The sequence below is a fragment of the Balaenoptera musculus genome, chromosome 8 (assembly GCF_009873245.2).
Source record: "Balaenoptera musculus isolate JJ_BM4_2016_0621 chromosome 8, mBalMus1.pri.v3, whole genome shotgun sequence".
In the NCBI taxonomy this organism is placed as follows: Eukaryota; Metazoa; Chordata; class Mammalia; order Artiodactyla; family Balaenopteridae; genus Balaenoptera; species Balaenoptera musculus.
This window is the reverse complement of record NC_045792.1, coordinates 5,076,709-5,092,760: the sequence shown is the minus strand read 5'-3', so window position 1 is coordinate 5,092,760 and position 16,052 is coordinate 5,076,709.

The window sequence follows — 16,052 nt, the reverse complement described above, 5'->3', positions numbered from 1 at the left end:
AGTATCTTGATCACCTTACTTCTAATCAACTAGGAGTATCCAATGCAGATATTTTGCACATCTCCATAAACAGTTCATGTCATGGACTATCAGTGCTCTCTTTACTACTGGAAATAGAGCAATTAGCATTTTTAAATCTAATCAAGTTAGAGAACCAACTCCAGAAACCCAACAACCAATTCAGAAAACTCATCCTTCAAATTCTGTTCCTTTACAACCACTGTCAGTACCCACATCTGTATTAGTCAGGGCTCTCCAGAGAAACAGAACCAACAGGAGAGTGTGTATGTATGAATGTATGTATGTAGGTATGTATGTAAGTATGTATGATGAGGAATTGGCTCATGTGATTATGGAAGCTGAGAAGCCCCATAATCTGCCTTTGCCGGTGGTATAATTCAGTCAGAGTCCAACGTTTGGGAAACCAAGGGAGCCAGCGGTTTAGATCCCAGCCCCAGAGCAGGAGGGGATGATACAAGGTGTCCCAGCTTAGCAGTGAGGCAGGAAAAAGGGGTAAATTCCTCCCGCCTCTGCCTTTTGCTCTATTCAGGCCCGTCATGGAATGGAGGATGTCCGCTCACATTGGGAAGGGCAGTCTACTTTATAGAGTCCAATAATTCACATGCTAATTTCATACCTAGAAACAGCGTTTAATCTAGATATTCTGTGGCCAGCCAAGTGAACACACAAAATTAACCTTCACTATAAAAAGAAGTGGACAGCTTCAGGTGATATTTAAGAGTTAAACTTGGCAGGACCTAGTAAGGAATGAGAGAAGCGGACAGAGTAGGGTGAGAGATGTAAAGACTGACTCCCTCATTTTGGGCTTGAGCCACTGGATGATCGTGATAAGTAGGGCAGTAGGCATCTGGAGAGAAATGGATTGGGGGAAGACAGTTTTAGAGTTTTGATTGTGTGCTGCTGTTTGAAGATGCTACAGACTTAGTGTATTTAAATGCTGATGGGAAACATCAACCAAAGAGGAGAAGCAGACAACGCCCAGCAGTGAAGGGATCATCAACAGACAATCCCAGAGAAAAAGGGAGGGTGGGATGCGCAGCACAGTGGAGAACCCCTCGCCGAGAGACGTTCACTCTTCCCGGGCTTTTCCCATCACCTCCTTCTCCCTTCCCTTCACACCTTTAAAATCCTGTTCATCCTTCATTGCCCAGATGAAGTTAGCACCCCTTTTTCTTCTTCCCCACCCCGACCTCCGTCCTCCTCGTCCCACTGAATGCCCAGGGGCTTTGTGGCACTCATCACTTACACCAAATGATGACCCATGTCCTCTGGATGTGCCGAACACCTGCCGGCTAGCCTGTCCATCAAGGTAGCATTTCCTTTCTTTTATTGATTCCCTCAACACCAACCTCTGACCTAACATGAAAGATAAAGGGGATTTTTACTGCCCAAATGAACCCATACAGGAGTCAAGGTAAGGAGAAAACCTCATAGCTCCCCTATGCACATCAGGACTCCAGCCCTCAAGCAATGCTCAGAGACAGACGGATGTCCTGCCAACAAGGTCCTCATTTCTCAGGAGGCTGGTAGGGCTGAGCTACTGGCAGTTAAGAAGACGTGCAAAACAAGAGCGCAGGACGGTGGAGCTCGGAGAGCCTGTGGCGTTGACAGCATCCCTGGCTCCTGTCTATGTTCCCCGGCCTCATCAAACGTGGCAAACTAAGATAGGCGCTAATCTCAGAAGCCATTAGAAGGTGCTAAGAACTGACGAGGTGAGAACACCAATGGCGTGGGCATGTCCACCCCGCACAGACATTAATCAGTTGCTCAGTGAAAATAGCAGGGAAGAAGCTTGGCCGGAGAGAGAGCGATAACTAGCCCCAGGCAGCAAAGAGCCCTGCCCATGGCCACGCCCAGGCAATGTCTGCTGCAGGCACTTCTCACCTTCAGATGACTTGTTTGTCACATCTGTCTTCGGAATTCTAGGGGCAGGTTAGGAAATTGAGTTAATTAAGAAAGTCAATCTATGTAAAGTGCTTAGAATAGGGCCTGAAACACAGGAAGCATCAGTGTTTAATATAATAATGAAATAGCAACAGTAAAAACTATTAGTATCCTTGACAAGCAAGAGCTAAAGTCAGAGAAACCTGGATTTGAATAAGGCACCTTCTAGTTTCCCAGAGTCATCCACTATTAATAATAAGACATATAGACTCAGATTTTTTTTGTCTTCATTTGAAAAATGAAGTTATTCCTGCCTAGGGTGCAGGACTGCAGTGGGGACAACAGAAGATACTACTGTAAAGCCCAGCCGAGCCCTTCAGGATTTCCCAAGGGAGGAGGGGTGGGCTCTCCAAGGCAAAGATGGTCTTAACAAATGCACACCCTTCACACCAGGAATCTCCCCTATAAGTCACTGCGATGGTGAATTTATGCGTCAACTTGGTTGGGCCAACGTGCCCAGATATTGGGTCAAACATTATTCTGGAGGTTTCTGTGAGGGTGTTTGTGGTGAAATTAACATTTAAACCAGTGGACTTTGAGTAAAGCAGATTGCCCCTTATAATGTGAGTGGGCCTCTCCAATCAGCTGAAGGCCCGAAGAGAAGACTGACCACCCCCAAGCAAGAAGGAACTCTGCAGCAAACCTGAACTGGAACATCGGCTCCTTCCTGGGGCTCCAGCCTGCTAACCTACTCTGCAGATTTTGAACTTGCCAGCCACGTAATCTCATGAGCCAGTTCCTTAAAATAAACCTAAATACACATTGTATTGATTCTGTTTCTCTAGAGAACTCTGTCTAAAACAGACACAAAACTCCCTCTGGGTGTCAGAATGATGCAGATTGAGGTCCCCTACCTCCCCAGCACTGCAGGACCAGCTAGAACATGTGTCCTGATGGCTAAGGAGAAGAAAAGGAAAGGACTGCACCTCTAGTATCAGTGCTGTTTGTCTGCCTGATTCAGCTGAGCCCACACTGATGATCACAATGGCAAACCTTTCATTACTAGGACTCCAGGAAGGGAAGACCTAGAGAGAATTTATTTAGTCTTTGCAAAAGTATATGGTGCCCGTTATTGACCAGAGACTGTGCTAGAGATGGAATAATAATAACAACAATAATAATGAGTTTAATTGAATCTGAAACACAATCCATTGTAAGGCACACCATATTTTATGTTCTCAGAAGACAGAAAAAAAAAACCTTCAGATTTCAGAGATGTCAAAATGGGGAAAAAATGCATCTCAGAATGAATAAAATAGGATAATAATGATAATAATAAGATGTCTAGGACTTGCTATGCACAGGTACTGTTCTGAGCACTTTACGTGTATTAATTCTTTTAATACAGCAAACTTACGAGATAGAATCCATTATTGTCCCATTTTATGGATGAGGACACTGAGACTCAGACAGGCTAAGTGCCCTGCCCAGGTTCACTCAGCTCCTAAGTAGCAGAGCCGGGATTTGAACCCAGGCAGACTGGCTCCAGAGTCCATGCTCTCAACAGTTCTATAAGAACCACAGTTAGGAGACAGCTCATTCCGAATCTGTCCCATTGTCTAAGGACCTGCTGAGCAGCCCACGGCCCATTCTAGAAAGTCCAGGGGCTGTCAGTCGGCTTGACTGTAAGTGACCACTCTTTAATGTACCACCAGCTTTTTTGAGAAGTTCAAATAAAATATATCTACAGCAGTTCATGACTCTGTCATGAAGTCACTTTGTCAGATGGCAAATTTGGGGAGAGGACAGAACTCAAGGAGCCACATGTGGTTATCTGGATTTATTGAGAGGACATCACATTACTTCATCTTATCACGGCCCTCACCCATGAATTCACTAAGTAAGTAATTATCACACCAACCAGGTGCAGGACAGCTGCTAAGAACCAAAGATCCAGATGAAATGGAAGCGAATGCCCATTCCCCGCGGCCTCCCTGAAGTTGAGGACGCAAAACGAAAGACCTAACTCAGGAGAAGACGGAAGCAGAATATAAGGAAGGGCCCTGCAGGGTAATTTCTGAGATGGTTTATTCTTCTCTGATAGTTTTCTCCTGGGTATTCATGGCATCCTGGGGGCATCTCACCTCAGCAGAGAGATGACGCTGCCACTCCGGTTCCCATGGAAACCGAACTGGGACAGAAGGAACAGAAGGCTCTTCAAGGTCATCAGAGCACAGGAGAGAGGAGACAAGGACAGCAAGGAAAGGGAGCGCTTCCTCCCTCTCATCGCTGAAACACGTGGCTCCATCAGCAACACGACCTTGGGGCCCCAGGCAGGGAGTTCTGGGGGAGGAGCCTGTGCGCCTCCGCCTCGCCCGCCCCCCCCCCCCCGCCTCGCCCGCTCCCCACCCCCCGCCGGAAGTGCAGGGGCGGCCCAGGGCCAGGCTCGGGGTGCGGGCTGCTCTTCCGGCCCCCCGGCCCAGCGCTGAGTCCGGTTTCCAGGAGACGTGCCCTGCAAGTTTGGAGATGAATGCCTGTCCCCGTGTGCCCTCCCCCTCCTCAGAGCCACTAAGCTTCCAGCGCCGTCTTCGTTACCAGCTTCCGGAAGATGTCCCGGAGTCGAGGACTGCCACCCTGAGGATCCTCTGATCAGAAAGCCGCGTGTGGGAGGGGCCAGCTCAGGGCCAGGGCCGCGGGGATGCTGAAACGGCTTCATCTCTCTCGCTCTCGCTGTCCTCACCGCGCGTCCCCGTGCGTGTGTCTGTCTGCTGCAGACCCTCTCCTTTCAGCCCTTCCGTGTTTAACACCCCGGCCGTGAACTTCTCCTTCCTTCCAAAAGCCTCAGGGAAATACCTTTCTGCCTCCCAGCCGCCCAGGCTTCAGAGCAGGGCTGGCCGTTCCCTTGGAACTGTTTATCAGGACTGTACATCCCCAGCGCTGTCCGGGCCCAGAGCTGGGGCGTGGGGGGACAGGTCACCAAACCTGAGGACCCTGCCACCCAGTCACGTGAGGCTGGGAGTCCAGCTATCGGACTCAGAGACTGAACGACTTAACGGGGACAGAGTCTTCTGGCAGTGACTGGCAAAGACAAGTCCACGAGGTCGCTTCTGGTTTTCATTAGGCTCCAAATTGTGCCAGGCACCTGCAGCATCACCATGGGGCTCTGGGTCTCCCAGCAGCCCAGGCCCTGCCTCCGGACCCCATTGCCTGAAGCCTGAGCATCTCTGAGCTCCCTGGGGAGACCCTGTCTGCTGAAATTGGCTTCTCCTCATTTGTCATTAGGGCCAGTACTTAAGAGGTTAAAAAAAGTGCAGGATACAAACAGAAGCGGTGGTGACAGCACTGGGGTAATAACGATTATTAATATTGTTAGGGTTGGTTTATTCCTTCTACAGTTTTCCTTGGATCACCAGGGGAGAGGTCTATCCACCCAGAGTGATATTGCAGGGCTGGGCTATACTCACGCATCTAGGCGATGCTTTTACAAACTCAAAAGCTTGGACTGGGTTTGGGGGAAGGGCGTGGGGTAGGGGGGCCCACAGCATAGTCAGCTACTAGCCTACTAGCCCTGTGACTTTAGGGACGGCAACAGCCCTCTGTTTCCACAGTGTAACATGTGGGCTATAATGATTCTCTAAGGCCGCTTCCAGCTGTAAAATCTTATGATTCTCTGGAAAGAAATTATATTAATGATTAACATTCACTTCATCAGGGCCCAGGCTTAGAGCTGAAAGCTGCCTGCCCCGAAGCTGAACTCCCTGCACCATCTACCTGGAGACCACGTGCCAACTGTCCAAATGGAGAGCTGTGGACCGAGCCTGTGGGAGCTGGAGGCGGGGTGGGGGGTAAGTTCAGGAGGAGGAGGAGGGGAAGGAGGGGAAGGTGGGGAAGGAGATGAGGAAGGAGGAGGGGGAGGAGGGGGGAGGGAGGAAGAGGAGGAGGGGAGGGAGGGGAGGGGGGAGAGGAGATGGAGGAGACAGAATGACAATTTTTGTGCCCATTTCACAGGTGGGGAAAGTGAGGCTTAGAGAAGTGATAGGTGGGGCCCAGAGTCCCAGCTGGGAGGGTGGAGACATGATTTTGATGCCAACGGTCTGGCTTCAGAGTCCACACTAAGAGGGCCTGGCCCCGCGGAGTCCCAGCGGGAAACAGATGGTACCTTCCAACACAACGACTGAGGGATGTGAGTGACAGGGGAGCCGGGGGGACGGCGCAGTCTCTGGAGCTGGGGTCAGGGCGAGGGCAAGTTACCTGACCCGGCGGGGCCGGAGCCCAGGCCTGTGTGCGGGACGCAGCCAGCCAGCCCGAGCTCGGCGAGGACGCCCCGCTCCCGCCGCCGCGCGCCTCTCCGGGCCGGGCGGGCGCGCCCTCCGCGGGGGACCGTCCCCGGAAGCGGCCGTTCTCGGGGTCGCCGCCGCGCGGGCGTGGGGAGGGGGCGGCGGCCGCACTGCTCCCCGCTGCCGGGACACGGCCCTGAGGAGGGGACTCCCGGCGAGGCCCTCGTCCCTGACGCCGCGGCTGAAACTACGCCCGAGAGCCGGCGGGGCCCGGGGAGAAGCGAGGATGCGCGCCCCGCGGGTGAGGCCGGGACGCGGCCCAGCCCCTCCGCCCTCCCGCCGCCCGCGCCGCGCCTCCGGACCACGGCCCCCGCGCCTCCCGCGCCCCGGCCCCTGTCCTCCCCTCGGGGCGCGCGGCCCGTCCTCCCCGGGAAGAGCCTGGTGCGGAGCCGGCGCCCCGCGGCCCCCGGACGAGGCGGCTCTGCCCGCGGGCGCTGAGCAAAGAGCGAGCCGACGGCGCCGGACGGAAGCGGCGGGGGATGCGCTCTCCGGCCGGAGGCTGAGAGCAGCGGGGTCAGGCCCTGGGCCGAAAAGCACGGACGGGCAGCGCCTCGCCCCCCGGCCCCAGCCCCAGCCCGAGTCGCACGAATCTGTCCTCGCAGCCGATTTGGTGACGACCATGCGGAGTGCCTGCTTGGACCGGCTCCCAGCATCCCTCCTGCGACCTGAGCAAGTTCTTTCCCAATGTGATCAAGCAACAACCAGCCACAGAGGGAGCTGCCCAGTGAGCCACGGAGGAAAAGGTGAGAACCGCGTTCACGGCCACGGCCACGCCCGCAGGCCACGCTCTGCCCACGAGGCCCCCTCTCCCCGCCGTTTTGGGGGACCCCAGCTCGGCAGCCATGAGACATTCACCCTCGGAAGAGCTGCTTCCAGGCCCGTGGCCACGCCCGCGGCCCCTCCTGAGGGCGAAGCGGCTGCCCTGCTCCTGCAGCGGCGCGGAGCGCCCGACTGGCCCGCGTGATCTGAAGGGCAAAGAGCCGAGAGCTGGGGCCGCGCCTCCCTCCCTGCCTTGCAGCCTCTGGGAGCCAGGGTCTCGGGAGTTATGTCCACTGTCCCGCCTCCCTCCTAGCGTCTTGCCCTGCGTCAGCCGCAGGAGGACAGTGGCACGCGCTCCTCAGGGGCCACCTCCACCTCTAGACCCAGCTTAGGGGGGTTTGCTTTCCTGTCTGGACCTGTCTGGTACTCTAGGAGTTCCTGCTGAAAAAACCCATCTTAATTTAGGAGGAAAATGGCTCAGAACACCTGGGTGCCCTTTCCAGAAACATGACGCCTCCATGCGATGAAAAGACAGCCACTTCTTCTGAAGAACTGGGTGTTCCTACCCCCAGCTGGCTGGTGTTTGCAGCTCACACGTGGCGTAAAAACCAGTTTTCACGTCAAAACAAGCTTTATTCCCTTTCCATCTGCTGTTGGAGAAGTGAGGTAACTAAGAGCAGAAGGGGTCCCAGCTGTGCTCGTGGGGCTCAGACAGCGCACAGCTCAGAGGCAGGGGGCTGCCCAAGTCGAGTTTCAAGGGTGACGCGTCCATTGGTCGTGGGAATGCATCACCGCCCTCTTCCCTCCCGGTTCTGGACCTGCCTAGAGGGTCCTCAGTGAGGTGCCCTGGGCAGCTACTCTCGAACATCTGGGGGCTAAATATGAGATGAAACCCATTTGCCACCCCTGGTCTGTTATCACAGTGAACCTCAGGGGCTCCTGGATGGGAACCCACTCCTTGGAGGACTCAAGGGCTAATTTCGGTCAAGACCCTGAGCTGGTGTTGGAGGGGAGAGGTGAGCAGCCTCTGCTCTGTCCCCGCTCCCAGGGCAGGGAGGACAGGCGGCCTCGGGCCCCCTTCACTGAGGTGGAATTAGCACACCCGTCGCAGGCAGCAGTGACCTTGGGGGCCCTGGCCCCGGACAGCAGGCCTCCTCAGGGGCACTGGCTGTGGCGGAAGGGCCTTTGGCCTGCGCGGGTTGTGGCACCAGCAGCATTAGAAGGTTCACCCACTATGAGCCAAAGCAAGAGAGCAGGGACGCGGGGGCAGAGAATCACCTCCAGTGAGGCCCCCGGATCACATCCTGGGGACTCATAAAACTCCTGGGAGGGATGTGAAGGAACGGGGCTCGGGAGTGTAAGGGGGCAGAGCTAGGAGAGCGGAGTGGGGTGGCCAGTGGGAGGATGGCCGCAGGGGAGGGCGGGGGTCGAGAGGAGTGAGGGTGACAAGAGGCAACAGCTTTCTCTCATCCACTTTGGCCCCAGGAGGTGGTGTTCTCTGCAATGGGACTTACTCTTGAGAAGATGAAACCTCAGTATCTGCAGTTCTCTCTCCCGATTGGCTTCTTAGGAAAGTCCATCATCTTCTCCGTTTTCTGTGCCTTCATACTATGCCTTTCCTCTCCTTCCTCTGGCCAATTTCCATGGGTTCTCCAAGACAGAATAGAAAGTATTTCAAGGACAACTTTCCTAACCACCGGCCAACTGGGGTGAATGCCTCTCTCAGGGCCGCCGTGCCTTCTCAGTTCCAAAAGGCCATTCACATGGTAGTCTAAGTAAGTGGATCGCTGGCGTGTGCAGTTATCAGTTTATTGAGTCTCAGCTCCAACTGCACCCTTCGGCGCCTTACTCTGTGATAACGAAACCGGGCCCTGTAAATATTTCTTCTTCGCCAGCCGGCATGAGGTTAAGCTTGCACAGGGCACTGGCCGGACATCGCAGAAGGAAGGGGCCTCTCTCCCAGGTCTGTGCTTCCTTCCTGCTTACCCAGGGCTGCCAGACGTGTGGGAGCTGAATACGCCGTGGTGCTCACCTTTCAGCAAGTGTCGTTCCCAGTCCCCACCTGGGTCGCCGGCCTGCTGGCTCCCCAGGAGGGCTGGCCAGCCTTGGCCCGTGATCCCCCGCCCACCCTCCTTGGTCTCCTGCTAACCCAGTGGGGCGCTCGCAGCTTGCCAGTCCCCACCTGCGTTTCCTCGCTCTCCAACCACAGTCTGCCACCTGTGGCCCAGCTGTGGCCCAGGGCATACCAGTCATCTTCTCACCGTCCAGCAGGCTTCAGCCTCACCCGCTCCAAACAAAGTTGGAATTCTAGGCTCGGGGTGGCGAGGAGGCCCCCTTGCAATCATCTACCTCACTCAGCCTTAGGATGGTCTTCAGAGCTGCTTTATTCCTTCTTCATAGCTAATCTCCTGTAAAGAGTTACTAGTAGTTTATATCAAACTTTCCTGTACAAATTACATGTGGGGATGGAACCCACGCTGATACACCTGGAGTAGTTTTGCTCCAAAAATTGGGATGGGAGGAGGAGGAGGTGCCGTTTACCTCGACTGTCATGTGACAAGGCCCCGCGCCCCTGCCCAGAAGCTGTGTAAACAAGAGCCCTGCGTCCCTCCCAGGCCTTCCGAGGCCCTGCCACGGCCCCGCTGCCACGGCACTTCTCACAGATCAGGTGGCCGGCCACTGTCTGTGTCCCCACAGGCTGTGGGCACCTCTGCGTCTCACCGTGAGGGCCCCGGACCTGCAGCAACAGTACCACCTGGGAACTGGTTGGAAATGCAACTTCTCGGGCCCCGTTTCCGATCTGCTGAATCAGAAACTCTGCGTTCTGTGCTGTCACGAGCCCTTCAGGTGAATCTGATGTTAGCAAAGGTTTGAGAACCACTGGTATGGAGGAACTTAACTTCTTAGGCCTCACCTGCAAATGGTAATGATTGTATCTTCCTCACATAATGGTTGTGAGGATTTGATAAGATGGCACAAAGTAAGAGCACAATAATGGGGGCAACAGTATAGACACAGAGATAGAGATACACAGATAGAGGAATGATATAATATAAAGCATCCAACCTTCTTCACTGCCTGCTCCGCACCCCTCCTCTCCTTCCTAGAATTTGGAGGTCCTGTGAAAGTGGTCTCCTGCACACTGTTCCCCAGCTGACTAGGGGTGCAGGTCTGGCCTTTCTAAACGGGCCAAGGCCAGAGAGGAAGGTGACCCAGGGCTTAGCTCCCCAGAAGCGAGTCCAGAGCCTCCCTGGAGATGCCCGTGGGCCCTTGGCGGATGGGCTGGGCCCTCGCCTGTTCTTGGCACGCTGGCCTGTGGGGGTGACCCAGGCACAACACCAGCCCCCCATTTGCAACCAGTGCCAGAGGTCAAGAGGCAACGGCCGGGTGAGCAGGGACAAGGTCGCTGCCCAGCCAGGAGCTGGGAAGTCAGCCCGCGGCGGGGCCGGGTTTCCATGTGCAGATGGTTCTCCCGTGTGCCGGGAAATCGGGGGTTTCTCCAGAAAGCTGATTCTAGCACTGCTCCATGCCCCCTTCCTCGGCTTACAGCAGGCCTCTCTCAAGGTCCATGAAGGCACATGAAGAGCAGGCAGGGGGTGTCCACTCAGCCTCGGGAAACTGACCGCACCGTGTTCACCTTGCAGACCGGTTCCCACCCACGTGGGCCGTCCTCAGCAGCTGCCACCCAACCCTGGCTTCACTGCGACCTCATCTCATCCTAATTACCAGGCCCGACCGAGAGACGCAACTCAGACCCCAGGTAAAACGAGGGATGGATGGGAGGATAGCAGAAGGTGAAAGGGCAGCTTTCGCCGGGAGCGGAGCTGGCCGTTGTGTGGATCCTAATTCTGGACCAGCTTGAATGTACTTTATAGTTAGCCCGTGAAATGCCGGCTCCTATCTGGAAGGGAGACACATCTGATTCTGAATGAAGCACTACCCACTAAAGATATTGTCACAGGCAGAATATTAATTTTTATCCCCCATACATGTTTCCAACCTTCAGACATACAGCTCCTTTTTCTACCTCCAAATTCTTGGAAAGATGCTTATATTTGGGAGCTCTTTATTCCCCATCTTGAGGGGATTTCTCACTGACTGTGTCTTTATTACAGAGCAAGGAAAGCTGATGCGATGAACGCTCACTGGATAGAAATCCTGGGGCTCTTAATTAAACCGGATGAGACATCTTACCCTGAGAAACACTCTCATTTGCTTCTTTTTTTTTTTTAATTTATTTATTATTTATTTATTATTTATTTTTGGCTGTGTTGGGTCTTCGTTTCTGTGCGAGGGCTTTCTCTAGTTGTGGCAAGCGGGGGCCACTCTTCATCGCGATGCGCGGGCCTCTCACTATCGTGGCCTCTCTTGTTGCGGAGCACAGGCTCCAGATGCGCAGGCTCAGTAGTCATTTGCTTCTTAAAAATTCATTTACATCCTCTGAGAGATGTAATTTGCATTTCCCTGTCTCATTCCTGAATCAAAAGTTATAATGTTGCAGAGAATGGTTTTTGCCTAAATATGTTTTCTCTCTAGTATCACGAAGAGTCTGTGATGGCAAGGAGTGTGGGCCTCTGCCCATGAGGGGCTCTGCCTCCATCGCTTCTCCAGCAACCTGGGAGCCACGGGTGTCAGGGAGAGAACCTCTGCCCTCCACCCGGGCTCCCCGACCTCCTCTGACACCCTTCCAAAGCAAGGCAGGAGAAGTTCTACTTAGCCACGTCTCACTAGGGAGCCGCTACTGTGGCTTAACGATCGTAGCCATGTGGGGTACATCTCTTAAACTTTGTGCTCCCAGGCAAGAAGCACACCTTTCTAAGGCTGTCCCCTCGGACAGACTTCGGCGACCGTGCTCGCTCTCAGATCGCTGCCGGACACAGGCCGGCCAAGCTCACCAGTTGGGCGCGTGAGCTGAGGGCGACTTTCTAGACTTGGACACTGTTGATGGGCGAGGCGTCTGGCTTCCTTCCCTTCATCCTCTGCTCAGGAGTGTTCAGCATTTCCATTTTTATAAGAGAACCGTGACTGCAAGGTATTAGCACAGTCTGAGCTATTGGCAATATGGTACTTTTCTCATTTTTGCCTGTTACAGCTTGGACGTAGCGCTCCTCTTGTTACATCTGCAAAGTGAGAATGAGCGAGCAGCTGGCCTCTAACCCAGGCCTGATGCCCTCCTGGGCTTGACCTTGAACGCTGGGTTTTAGGACATGAATGGGAGAATAGACATGGATGGGGTTAGAGAGGTGAGCACATGCCAGAAAGTAACACGCACTCGTGCCATTCCGAGGGGTCAGGACTGTCCTGCAGAGTAGCGCTTCTCAGAATGCGACCCAGAGACCACCTGTACAGAGCAGCCTGACATGTTTGCCAACAATGTTATTCTTGAGCCCCGTTCCCAGGTCTACTGACTCTGAATCTTTGTGGTGGATCCAGGACCCCACGTAGTCACAAGATGCCTGGGTAATTCTCAAGCACACTTTACTTTGAAAACAATGGCACCATTGATTGAGGGGTTCATTCAAGAACCTAAACCAAGGGATGATGTAATCAGATTGATCACTTTGGTTGCACTTTGTGGGACGTATTTTAAAAACTGGAGGCCAGACAAGTGATTATCGTAATACTCCAGGTGAGGAATGATGAAGGTCTGAACTGAGCACCAGCGGTGAGGCTGCAGCTACATGAGGAGGTCAGCTCTGGAGTTTCCAACTTGAGTGATTGAGTCAATAAAGGATAATTAGGGGGATTCAAAGGAAATGTAATTTGCAGAGGAAAATTCGTAGTTGCTTTAGATATGCTGAGTTTGAGGAGCCTGGGGTTACCCCGAGGGGAGCAGTCCAGGGGGAGGTTGGACGGAAGTTTGGACTCAGGAGGAAATTCTGAACAAAAGATACAGAGAGACGGGGAAGGAAATCCTTGGCGCGGATGTGATTTCTCAGGAAGAATGCGAGAGCAAAGAAAAAGCCTGAGGACAAAATGTTTAGGACTGTCAACATCAAAGGGCGAAGCAGAAGAAAAGTTGCCTGATGAATGGGGCTTAAAATTAGGGAAAGTAACTTTTTTAATGTCCATTTTATTTTTTTTTAATTTGAATACAAAGTGTTTTAATAAACAAGAATGTAACCACTGCTAAATTATCCATATGCTGAGTCAAGGCAAAAATGTTACCCTGATTAAAAGAACATAGACATGATAGTCCATGAAGCCAGTGGGATGAAGTTAAAAATAAGAGTTTAATGTCCATTTTAGATCAATTTAAATTTTAACAAGACGGCATGTTTGCGTAGGTAGTGATTAGGAAATACAATTCTATTTAAGTATTTATCCCAGGCTATTTAATAAATTTAATGAGATGAATGCAAGCACCAGAGTTCAATGTGGCAGGTGGGGCAGGAGGAGAGAATTGAGTTGGGTGGGAGAACAGCCATATCACCAGTGAGAGTTCAGGGGATGCGGACATAAGTGAACCCTCTTCATTAAGGCTGCGCACAAAGTAAAAATGCTTTCAGTAAAATTGCCTTCAGTAAGAAATGCCACCAGCCAGTTCTTTCAGGCATGAGTGTAAGAAAAATCAAAGAGATATTTTGGAAGGACAAAGTGGAAACCGCTTTTCTACACCTCACATGTGAGTGGAGGCAGGAAGGCTATTGGTTTAAACGTCTCTTGGCTGGCAACAAAATGGATTTTCCCCTTTCCTTCTTTATGTGTATGTTGTTGCTAATAATTCACAAAGTATTTTCCTATTTACACCTCAATTCCCCCAAGTAAATGTTTAACCATGATTACACATTAAGAAAAATAAGAACTTACACTGAGAGTCTTAACCATGCCCCAGAATTGGTTTTCAGTGCATTATTGATCTCAACCCATTCGTTCTGCACAAGCATGTTATAAACTAGGTACACTCATCCTTATTTTATAGAAAAGTAAGCAGAGGGCTGGGGTGACTTAACCAGGGTCACCCAACTAAGACACCCACATAAAAATTCACACCCAGGCAGTCTATATCCTGCACCTGTTCCTTTGTCTATCATTTTATACCACTTTTAGTTCATAGGTCCTAGTGACTATTAATAAATAGAAGCTGCTTAGATTACCCAGTTACTTTTGATTTTCTCAGAGGAAGCCCTAGTCAGTAACTAGGAACTGCCATGAGAGTTTATGATAAATAATCAGTGAGGCGGAATAACTCATAAATGTTCTCTCTTGCTGTTAGGCTCTATAATATATGTACATTTCATTACATGACCCTATGCATATTTATTACTTTAGATGGTTTTCACCTGTCTGGTTTTAGCTAGATTATAAATTCTCTGAGGCAAAGTAGTACATACTCTTAATATTCAGAGCCTGGCACACAGGAAAGCAGTGAAAATCCATTGATGCATTTTTAATGAACAAGTCAGGTAATGAAGGGGAGCTTGGAAGAGCTTCTTTTAGTCACACAAATATTTTTCAGTTATTTTCCAAATAGCCTGAGTTGGAAAATCTAAATCTAAAATATGTTTCAGGGCTTGGTATTTATTTCTCTTTTAGAAGATATTTTAAATACATTTTTATAACTTCAAGAGAAATGTATCCATATAGACATGATTCATTTTGAAAGGACCCTATGGAATCCATGGTATTAAGAAACTTTTTTTTTTTTTAAAGAAAAGAACAAAATTTCTTACTTGAGCCAATCTCTGAACCAAAGGGCTGTAGCTGAAGGTTGGTTGTGGTTCAGAGTTACCTCAAACTCTTGAACCACCATACTGAATGCTCCTCTCTCTCTCTTTCCATCAAGTATATTCTCAAATACAACCCCTGCCTACTGGAAATGTCTGATACGAAATGTTAAAGCATAAATGCTGGTGGCCAGAGGCCCTATGCTGAAAGTCCCAAGAGGACTTCTGCTCTTGGTAATGGAGATTCAGTAATTTAGAACAAACCTCTGACTGAGGACAAATATAAGAGGTAGATAAAAATCTTTTAAAAACTGTTCTCGGGCTTCCCTGGTGGCGCAGTGGTTGAGAATCTGCCTGCCAATGCAGGGGACACGGGTTCGAGCCCTGGTCTGGGAAGATCCCACATGCCACGGAGCAACTGGGCCCGTGAGCCACAATTACTGAGCCTGCGCGTCTGGAGCCTGTGCCCCGCAACGGGAGGGGCCGTGATGGTGAGAGGCCCGCGCACCGCGATGAAGAGTGGCCCCCGCTTGCCACAACTAGAGAAAGCCCTCGCAGAGAAACGAAGACCCAACACAGCCAAAAAAATAAATAAATAAAAAAAACAAAGTAAAACAATGCCTTAAAAAAAAAAAAAATTTCTAAAAACTGTTCTCAAAGGCACTGTTAGCTCTTGATAGTAAGCGAACAAGATCATGATGAATTATTGGGAGAAGATCTAGGAGAGAGAGCAGAAGCCCAGAGAGGTAAGCCCGGTAGTTGGGACCACTTCCCCTTTCGGAGTATGGGTTGGTTCTAGAGGAGTTGGCTGAAGGGCACATTGCATATTGCATGTGGCACATTGCAGGGCTTAATGCACCTGAGTTGCAGTGTGGAGCTCACCAACATAGGGACGAGCCAGTATATAGGGGAGTGGCCTGATGAACCCAGTTCCTTTTGGGTTGGGAAAGTCTGCACCCTAGGAGCAAACTGAACAGAACCAAATTGTTCTCAAGGAGACTGCAATTCAGCTTCAAGCTCTCTCCAAGTCTGGTACTGGATTAGGTAGCTCCAAGTGTTGGCATCCGTAGATGTATAGCAGAAGCGAGCATAAATCCTTTCTGGAGGAAGGTGATATTATTCTAGTCCTCAAATTATTTTAGCAAACAATTTTTTGAAAAGAATGTTCAGCACACAATAAGAAATAACTAGTGCACAAGAAGAAAACAAGCTAAGAGAAAAAATAGACAATAGAAACAGACTTACAGGGACTACAGAAATAGCACTTATCGGACGTAGACTTTAAAATATCTATGCATATGTGTTCAAGATGACAAAAGACAATATCAAGAATTTTGGCAGAGAAGTAGAACTATTAAAGGAAAAAAGGATATTCCAGAACTGA